General features: G+C 43.4%; 1 long non-coding RNA gene across 1 annotated transcript; it reads left to right on the top strand.

The window, feature by feature from the left end:
• The first annotated feature begins 5,562 nt into the window (after positions 1–5,562).
• On the top strand, positions 5,563–6,386 carry LOC112072972 (uncharacterized). The gene is made up of 3 exons (XR_011476409.1): positions 5,563–5,651; positions 5,838–6,100; positions 6,258–6,386. It is a non-coding gene; the product is annotated as an uncharacterized lncRNA (long non-coding RNA).
• The last annotated feature ends 2,621 nt before the right edge of the window (positions 6,387–9,007 follow it).

Here is a 9,007-nt window from a genome sequence, read left to right as displayed (position 1 = left end):
GGTTGGTAGCAAGAGAGAACAGGACTGGGTGGCTGGGGTCTTTAACAACTTTTAGGTCCTCTCTTGACACCGCCTTGTATAGTCTTGATGGCAGAGCTTGGCCCCAGTGATTAAAGACTTATGCCGTTCGCACTACCCTCTGTTGCCTGCGGTCGGAGGCGATAGTACGTTGCCATACCATATAGGATGCTCTCGATGGTGCAGCTGTATAACCTTTTGAGGATCTGAGGACCCATGCCAAATGTTTTCAGTCTCCTGAGGGGAATAGGTTTTTGTTGTGCCTCTTCACGAATGTCTTGGTGTGCTTGGACCATGTTAGTTGGTTGGTGATGTCGACCAGAGGAACTTGAAGCTCTCAATCCTGCTCCACTGCAGCCCTGTCGATGAGAGGGGCGTTTTCGTCCTCTTATTCCTGTAGTCCACAATTATCTCCTTTTCTTGATCACGTTGAAGTAGTTGTTGCACCACCACGGCCAGGTCTCTGACCTCCGTCTAGACTGTCTCGGCGGTGATCAGGCCCTACCACTGCTGTGTCATTTTAAACTTAATGATGGTGTTGGAGTCAGCCTGGCCGTGCATGTCATGAGTGAACAGGATACAGAGAGGACTGAGCAACCACCCTGAGGCCCCGTGTTGAGGATCAGCGTGGCAGATGTTGTTACCTACCCTTACCCTTGGGGCGGCCCATCAGGGAAGTCCAGGATCCAGTTGCAGAGGGAGGCGTTTAGTCCCAGGCGTCTATTAGCTTATTGATTAGCTTTGAGGGCACATTTGTTCCTTTTGTCCAGGTGGGAAAGCAGTGTGGATTGCAATAAGATTGCATAACTGTTGGGCGGTATGCAAATTGGAGTGGCGTTAGGGTTTCTGGAATAATGTGTTTGATGTGAGCCAAGACCAGCCTTTCAAATAATCCAAATGTATTTATATAGCCCTTCCTACATCAGCTGATATCTCAAAGTGCTGTACAGAAACCCAGCCTAAAACCCCAAACAGAAAGCATGCAGAGTGTTAGAAGCACGGTGCGAGGAAAACTCCTAGAAAGCAACCTAGGAAGAAACGTAGAGAGGAACAGGCTATGAGGGCTCCAAAGCAACTTATGCGCAACAGACCTGAGATCTAGGATCCCAAGGTATCATTGTTCAGCAGCCTCACCTTAGGTCTGGCCACAGCCCTACCTATGTGGATCTGCTTCAAAACATGTTGCCGGTAATTACAACATCCACAGAGAGGTTGATATGTCAGTGAAGACGCTTTCCAGTTGGTCAGCGCATCCTCGCATCACCGTCTGGTAATCGTCTGCCCTGCCCTTGTGAATGTTGACCTTTTAAAAGTCTTACTCAGAGAGCTGATCAACGTCTTCCAGAACGCATGGTGCGCTCATGCATTTTCAGTGTTATTGACTCGAAGCGAGCTAGAAGTACAGTCGTTGAAAAGTATTCACCCCCCTTGGTATTTTTCTATTGTTGCTTACAACCTAAATTAAAATGGATCATTTGATTACACAACATGCTACCACTCAGATTAAAAAATATTTTTTCTTTTGAAACAAGAAGAATAAGACAACAAAAACAGAACTTGGGCGTGCATAACTATTCACCCTCACAAGTCATACTTTGTAGCCACCTTCTGCAGCAATTACAACTGACGACAGTCTTGGATATGTCTCTATAAGTTGGCACATGTAGCCACTGGATTTTTGCCCATTCTTCAAGGCAAAACTGCTCCAGTCCTTCAAGTTGATGGGTTCTGCTGTGTACAGCACATCTTTAAGTTACCACAGATTCTAAATGGATTGAGGTCTGGCTTTGGACTTGCCATTCCAGACATTTAAATGTTCCCCTTAAACCACTCGAAGTGTTGCTTTAGCAGTATGCTTAAGGTCATTGTCCTGCTGGAAGTGAGCTCCTGTCCAGTCTCAATCTCTGGAAGACTGAAACAGGTTTCCTCAAAATTTCCCGTATTTAGCCATCCATCATTCCTTAAATTCTGACCAGTTTCCAGTCCCTGCAGATGGAAAAACATCCCACAGCATGATGCTGCACCATGCTTCAGTGTGGGGTGTGTTCTCGGGGTGATGAGAGGTGTTGGTTCCAGACATAGCAATCTCTTGATGGCCAAAGCTAAAATTTCTGTCTCATCTGACCAGAGTAACTTCTTCCAATGTGGGGAGTTCTCCACATGCCTGTTTGCCAACACAATTGTGTTTGCTTATTTATTTCTTTAAGCAATGGCTTTTTTGCCATTCTTCTGTAAAGCCCAGCTGTGGAGTGTACAGCAAAGTGTCCTATGGACAGATACTCCAATCTCCACTGTGGATTGCAGCTCCTTCAGGTTATCTTTGGTCTCTTTGTTGCCTCTCTTTTAATGCCCTCTTTGCCTGGCTGTGGTTTTGGGGTGGCCTCTCTTGGCAGTTGTTGGGTGCCATATTCTTCCCATGTTTAATAATGATTTAATGGGCTCCGTGGGATGTTCAAAGATTCTGATCTTTTTTATAACCAACCTGACTGTACTTCTCCACACTTGTCCCTGAACTGTTTGGAGTCTTCATGTGCCGCTTGCTTGTTGTGTGCCCTGCTTAGTGGTGTCAGACTCTGGGCCTTTCAGAACAGGTGTTATATACTGAGATCATGTGCAGATCATGTGACACTTAGATTGCACACAGGTGGACTTTATTTAAATAATGATGTGATTTTCTGAAGGTAATTGGTTAGGGGTTCATAGACAAGGGGGTTTACATATGCACGCACCACTTTTCTGTTTTAATTTAATTTATTTTTGTAACAAGTTTTGTTCATTTCCCTTACCAATTGGACTATTTTGTGTATGTCCATTACATGAAATCCAAAAAAATCCATTTAAATTACAGGTTGTGGCAAAAAATAGGAATGAGGGTGGTAAAAAACAATTAAAGAAGTGCACCTGTAGTTTAGCTCGTCTGGTAGGCTCGTGTCACTAGGCAGCTCTCGCTGTGCTTCCCTTTGTAGTTTAATGTTTGCAAGCCTGCCACATCGCCCACCTCGAGCGGTGAGTTAGACTCATACCTTATCCTGTATTGACGCTTTGCCTGTTTGATAGGTTCGTTGAAGGCATAGCGGGATTTCTTATAAGTTCCGGTTTAGAGTCCCGCTCATTGACAGCGCAGTCTAGCTTTAGCAGTGCGGATGTTGCCTGTAATCCATGGCTTCTGGTTTGGGAATGTACGTACGTACTGCGACGAAGTCATCGATCACTTATTGATGAGCCAGTGAATGCTAAGACAACGCCAAAACAAAAAAACACAATTGGTTGGGGACACGTAAAACGTCAGCCTTCTCCTCGCTGCCTTCATATATATCTCTCTCTCTCTCTATATTATATATATATATATCAACTTGTAAATCTCAATTTTGTGTGCCACAAGCTCCGTGTATGAGGGGAAAGTGTGTTTGTGTAAGTATGGGGGTATGTACTCATGATACTTTGACATCACATCTCTAGGGGAATGTAACTCATGATACCTGTTGACATCACATCTCTAGGGGGTATGTAACTATGATACCTGTTACGTCACTATCTCTAGGGGTATGTTCATGATAACTGTTGACGTACATCTTAGGGGGTATGTAACTCTATCTGGTGACTTCAACTCTATAAGCAATGTCCACCTGAGGATCCTGAGTATCGCAGACCAGGGTTCGACCGCGGCTGTACCGCAACGCTGCATTGGGAGACCCGTAGCGGGCCACAATTGGCTATCGTGTCCGGCTTAGGGAGGTCTGGGGTAGGGAGGGTTTGCTTGTGAGGCCGTATTTTAAATAAGATAATTTTTCTATGTTCTTATCTTATTGACTTGCCTAGTTAAATAAAGTTGAATAATACATTAAAAAACTATGTAACGTCACCATCAGTATTGACTTTTATGGAAGTTGACATAGTGGTTATGTCACATTAAGGCAATGCTATCCTACATAGGGTCTGCCAATCACCCTTTATACTCTATGTGTATTGTTATGAAGACTGTATGTATGCTATATAAAGCCTTTATAAGTTGTATTTAGTTTAACACAGTCTATCCTTCTGCTTACCAACACCAGAGACATGGTAGGAGATGTTGTATCAAGCTGGACCTGAGAATGTGAAGACTAATTAATATTTTAAATCCAAATACGATGAAGCAATCATACACTTGAGTCCAGGCAAGGAACACAATCATGATCTATTTGGTCAAACAAACTTATAGGTAGAGTCAGCGATATGACGCACAAAGTAAATGGCATTGTGGGCCAATTTCTGCAACAACTAAGAGTGTTGTAACCACTGCTAAACTTCTCGTTTTTGTCGCGTGGCTGACACTCTGTTAGAGAGTGAAGAGAACATCTAGGATCTAACAGAATCAGTATTCCAACATCACAAAACATGGACCAGAACGATGTTGTTTCCTGCTCCACAAACATAATTTAATTATACACTAATGTCAGATTATGGTATGCTAATGATGTACGTTTCTGAGACTGTTGCTTTATATAAAAATTATATTACATCATTATTTAATAATTATTAATTAATTTATCATTGTCATTTTAACCACATACTTTTGACTTTAGGGATTCCTCAGAGCTGTAAGACTGTGACCATGTTGAGGTAAGTCATAAGTCAATTCTTCTTTTACATACCTGCAGGAGTCAGGCACAGTCTCAAGCAGTCAGTGTGTACTGACCAACATTCATACTGGGATATAGACAGTCCTGTGTTCTGCTTTAGTAATATAAAACACAGTCTCAAAGCCAGGTGTGTACTGACACAACCATTCATACTGGGATATAGACATTCCTGTGTTCTCTTAGTAATATAAACACAGTCTCAAAGCCAGGTGTTCTGACCAACCATTCATACTGGATATAGACAGTCCTGTGTTCTGCTTTAGTAATATAAACACGTCTCAAAGCCAGGTGTGTACTGACCAACCATTCATACTGGGATATAGACAGTCCTGTGTTCTGCTTGTAGGCATGCAGGATTAGTCGTGTTATATTGTCATTAGACAGTTTAATTGATAATCCACCAGCATTTCATGTAACATTGAATAAATACATCAGATTAGTACTTTGATTAATGGGCCAGTTCCCAGACACAGATTATCTAGTCCTGGACCTTAAAGAACTTTCTATTGAAACTTCCATTGAGCACGCTTTTTAGTCCACACTAGACTCAATCTGTGTCCAGGAAACAAGCCCATATGTATTACTGACATGCTTGTCCTGTTTCAGGACTCACACACTGGCTTCAGATTGAACCCTTGACTTCCACTGTCCAGGAGTGACAATGTTCAGGTAAAATAACTACTTTAACATTTCATTCACCCTGCTAGTGTATTCCCCATTACCTTTGGGAATAGTCTTCTAATCAACCTCTCCATTTAACCATTGACCCTCTCCACCATATCTTGATGTTGCCTCAGACACAGGACACCCAAAGGGAGTTATTGAGTGCACAGTGTCTGGCTCCGCGGCTGTGTGGGAGAGATGTCTCATTCTGAAGTATCACTTCAGACACTGATCCCTACAGTCAACTTCTGAAAGACATGCAGTACACACAAGGTGGTCCATTGCTGGACATCACTATGGAGTTAGGTGAACTGGAGGAAGTTCATCTGCCACACTGTGTCTGTTTAGGTAAAACCATATAGAAATAGTATTCAGAAAGACATTTCCATGTAACTGAGTTTCACTTCCTGAATTAATGAATCAACTATTCTGGGAGTTTGAGTTTACTGTGATCTGGTACTGCATATTCTTTGTGTTTTAGTTGGATGAATAAGACAATATTTGTCTTTGTCTCCTTTTTATTGTGTTGTTCAGGGACCAACCCTTCCCGGTGGAATGAGATGAAGATTCTTCATGTAGAGGAACATGGAGTGTCTTTAGAGGAAGTGCATGAGGTCACCAGATTCCATGCTAAGATTRTCCATCCCAAGTTCTCAGCTATCTCTCTGATACTGAGATTACTGTCTTGGAACGTACATGTCCACTGTGAGCTGATGCTCTATCTGACAGTGATGAAGGACATAAATAAACTAATTCCACGCCTGTACCTGTTCCCCAGTGACCCCGGCCAGATACAGGTGAGGGACCATTATTATAGAGATGACCTTAACTAACCAGTGGTGCAGTTTATGTTGACACTCAATAAATGAAGATAAGTGTTTTGCTAGTTTTCTGAATAATGTATCAACAAGACTATACATTGACTGGCTGTGTATTCCGTGCCTCGTTTCGCAGGCTGTGGAACAACAAGAATCAAAGTTTCAAGGGTCTAAAAGGATTCCCATCACAAGACCAGAGCAGTCCTTCAAACTGAATAATTTCTTCAGACTGAACATTCCCTGTTCTACCTCCATCACTCCACAGGTACAGTTTCAGTAGACTAAGAACATGAATCTGACATTTAAGTCACAAGTCACATCTCTCTCTGTGTGTCACTGTCTCTGTGCATGTTGGGAGTGTTTGGCGCATGCTGGGTATTGTATGAGTGTGAGTGTTGTCTGGAGTTAGATCGCCTGTGGTTTCTTTCTTGTTTACTTTTCTTGGTGGTTTTCCTTTTTCTGCTGATTCAGGTTTTTTTCAGTGGTAGAATTAGATAAATTGTATTTCTTGTTGAATTGTCCTGGTTTTGGTGGGGATGGCGACCCACATGGGGTCGGCGTCCCTGCCACTTGGGCACGGCTTGAGGTGTGGTACTGGAGCTACTGTCATTGGTCACAGTAGGAGAGAAGATAGGCTATGAAAACGTTACGCTGCTTTTTCTCCGTCAACAAGGGTTACGATTTTGAATGTATCGCCTTTTGTTGCAAATAAGCGATTGGAACGCGAGTTATTGCGGTTTGGGAAGTTGGGTTTCAAACACTCGGCTCTGAAAAAGGTTGTTGTTTCGGCGACAGGTGTTTATGTTTTTGGACTCACCGGAGCAGACTTTGGAGTTATCGTTTAAAGTCAAGTATGACAACAGACTGTATATGGCTTATGCTAGTACGGGTAGTCATCGGTGTTTTGAGTGTGGGGATGTTGGCCATAAGCGACATGCTTGTAGTTGGTCCTTGTAACGCCTGGCCTCACTGATGTAGGTAGAGGTGGGCTGACAGTGGTAGAGCAGCCACAACACCTGTTGCTGAGGAACAAGTTGTTTGTGTTGAGGGTACTGAGTTGCAGCTTGTACCAGACGGGAACAAAGCGTCTGATGTGCAGCAGAAACATATTGTTGTAGGAGCTCAGGATGGATCAGGCGAGCCATTTTCCCAGACTGGTGAGAAGATGCCCAGTACGAGTGATGGGGTACAGGAGGGGGGTTCAGGTGGAGCTAGTCTCCCAGGTAGTGGAGATGCCCGGTACTAGTGATGTGGTACGAGTGTTGAGAGAGATGTTGCAGAGGGGAGTCAGGGGTCTGTGGCCTCAGTTGAGGAGTGTCAGGAGAAGGATATGGACATTTATGCTATCCTTGTTGATATGATAGCAGCTGGCGATGACTCAATTTACAATCTAGGTGAGGTAAATGGGTTTCTGGACCAGACTTCTGGGAAATCTGTTAAATTGGCTTGGGTATTAGAATTAATAAAACAGAAAAGGCTTCATGGAGTTTTTCAACAGGAGATACATAGTGATGAGGCTAATGAAGTTGACTGGGGAATATGGTGGGAGGGGCAGCATATACTCAGTCATAGTACTACTTTCAGTGCTGGGATGGCAATTTTGTTTTCCTCAGGCTTAAGGGTGACTGTGGTATCTAGAGATTGTCAAGGGTTGGGTTTTATTGGTCAATGTTTTTTTGTAATGTTTCTGATCCTAATGAGGGTACAGAGAGTATTGCTGTATTTGATCAAATAAAGGAAACTTTAAGACAGTGTGACCAAGAGGGGTGTATAGTTTTAGGGGGGGACTGGAACGGTACACTGGATTTTACTGTTGATCACACTGCTGAAGAACCTCACATGCGGTCAGCTACTTGTCTGTCTGGTCTACTAACTGAGGTTTTGAGCTTTCTGGTGTGTGGAGAGTAAGGAATGCAAAAGTTAGTCACTACACATGGTTAAAAGTTAATGAAGGTGGCTGTCGGTGCAGCAAGGTCAGACAGGTTGTATGTATCTGATCACTACTGTAGTAGGTAATGAAGGTGGTGTCGGTGCAGCAAGGTCAGACAGGTTATATGTATCTGAGCTCTACTGTAGTAGAGGTAATGAAGGTGGTGTCGGTGCAGCAAGGTCAGACAGGTTATATGTATCTGAGCTCTACTGTAGTAGTTAATGAAGGTGGTGTCGGTGCAGCAAGGTCAGACAGGTTATATGTATCTGAGCTCTACTGTAGTAGGTAATGAAGGTGGTGTCGGTGCAGCAAGGTCAGACAGGTTATATGTATCTGAGCTCTACTGTAGTAGTTAATGAAGGTGGTGTCGGTGCAGCAAGGTTAGACAGGTTATATGTATTCTGAGCTCTACTGTAGTAGTTAATGAAGTGTGGTGTCGGTGCAGCAAGGTTAGCACAGGTTGTATGTATCTGATCTCTACTGTAGTAGGTAATGAAGGTGGGTGTCGGTGCAGCAAGGTTAGACAGGTTGTATGTATCTGAGCTCTACTGTAGTAGGTAATGAAGGTGGTGTCAGTGCAGCAAGGTCAGACAGGTTGTATGTATCTGAGCTCTACTGTAGTAGTTAATGAAGGTGGTGTCGGTGCAGCAAGGTCAGACAGGTTATATGTATCTGAGCTCTACTGTAGTAGGTAATGAAGGTGGTGTCAGTGCAGCAAGGTCAGACAGGTTGTATGTATCTGAGCTCTACTGTAGTAGTTAATGAAGGTGGGTGTCGGTGCAGCAAGGTTAGACAGGTTGTATGTATCTGATCTCTACTGTAGTAGTTAATGAAGGTGGGTGTCGGTGCAGAAAGGTTAGACAGGTTTGTATGTATCTGATCACTACTGTAGTAGGTAATGAAGGTGGTGTCAGTGCAGCAAGGTCAGACAGGTTGTATGTATCTGAGCTCACTGT

This window comes from Salvelinus sp. IW2-2015, unplaced genomic scaffold, assembly GCF_002910315.2.
Source record: "Salvelinus sp. IW2-2015 unplaced genomic scaffold, ASM291031v2 Un_scaffold2111, whole genome shotgun sequence".
Classification (NCBI taxonomy): domain Eukaryota; kingdom Metazoa; phylum Chordata; class Actinopteri; order Salmoniformes; family Salmonidae; genus Salvelinus; species Salvelinus sp. IW2-2015.
The sequence above is the reverse complement of the archived record's forward strand: the minus strand, read 5'-3'. Positions and strand labels throughout refer to the sequence as shown.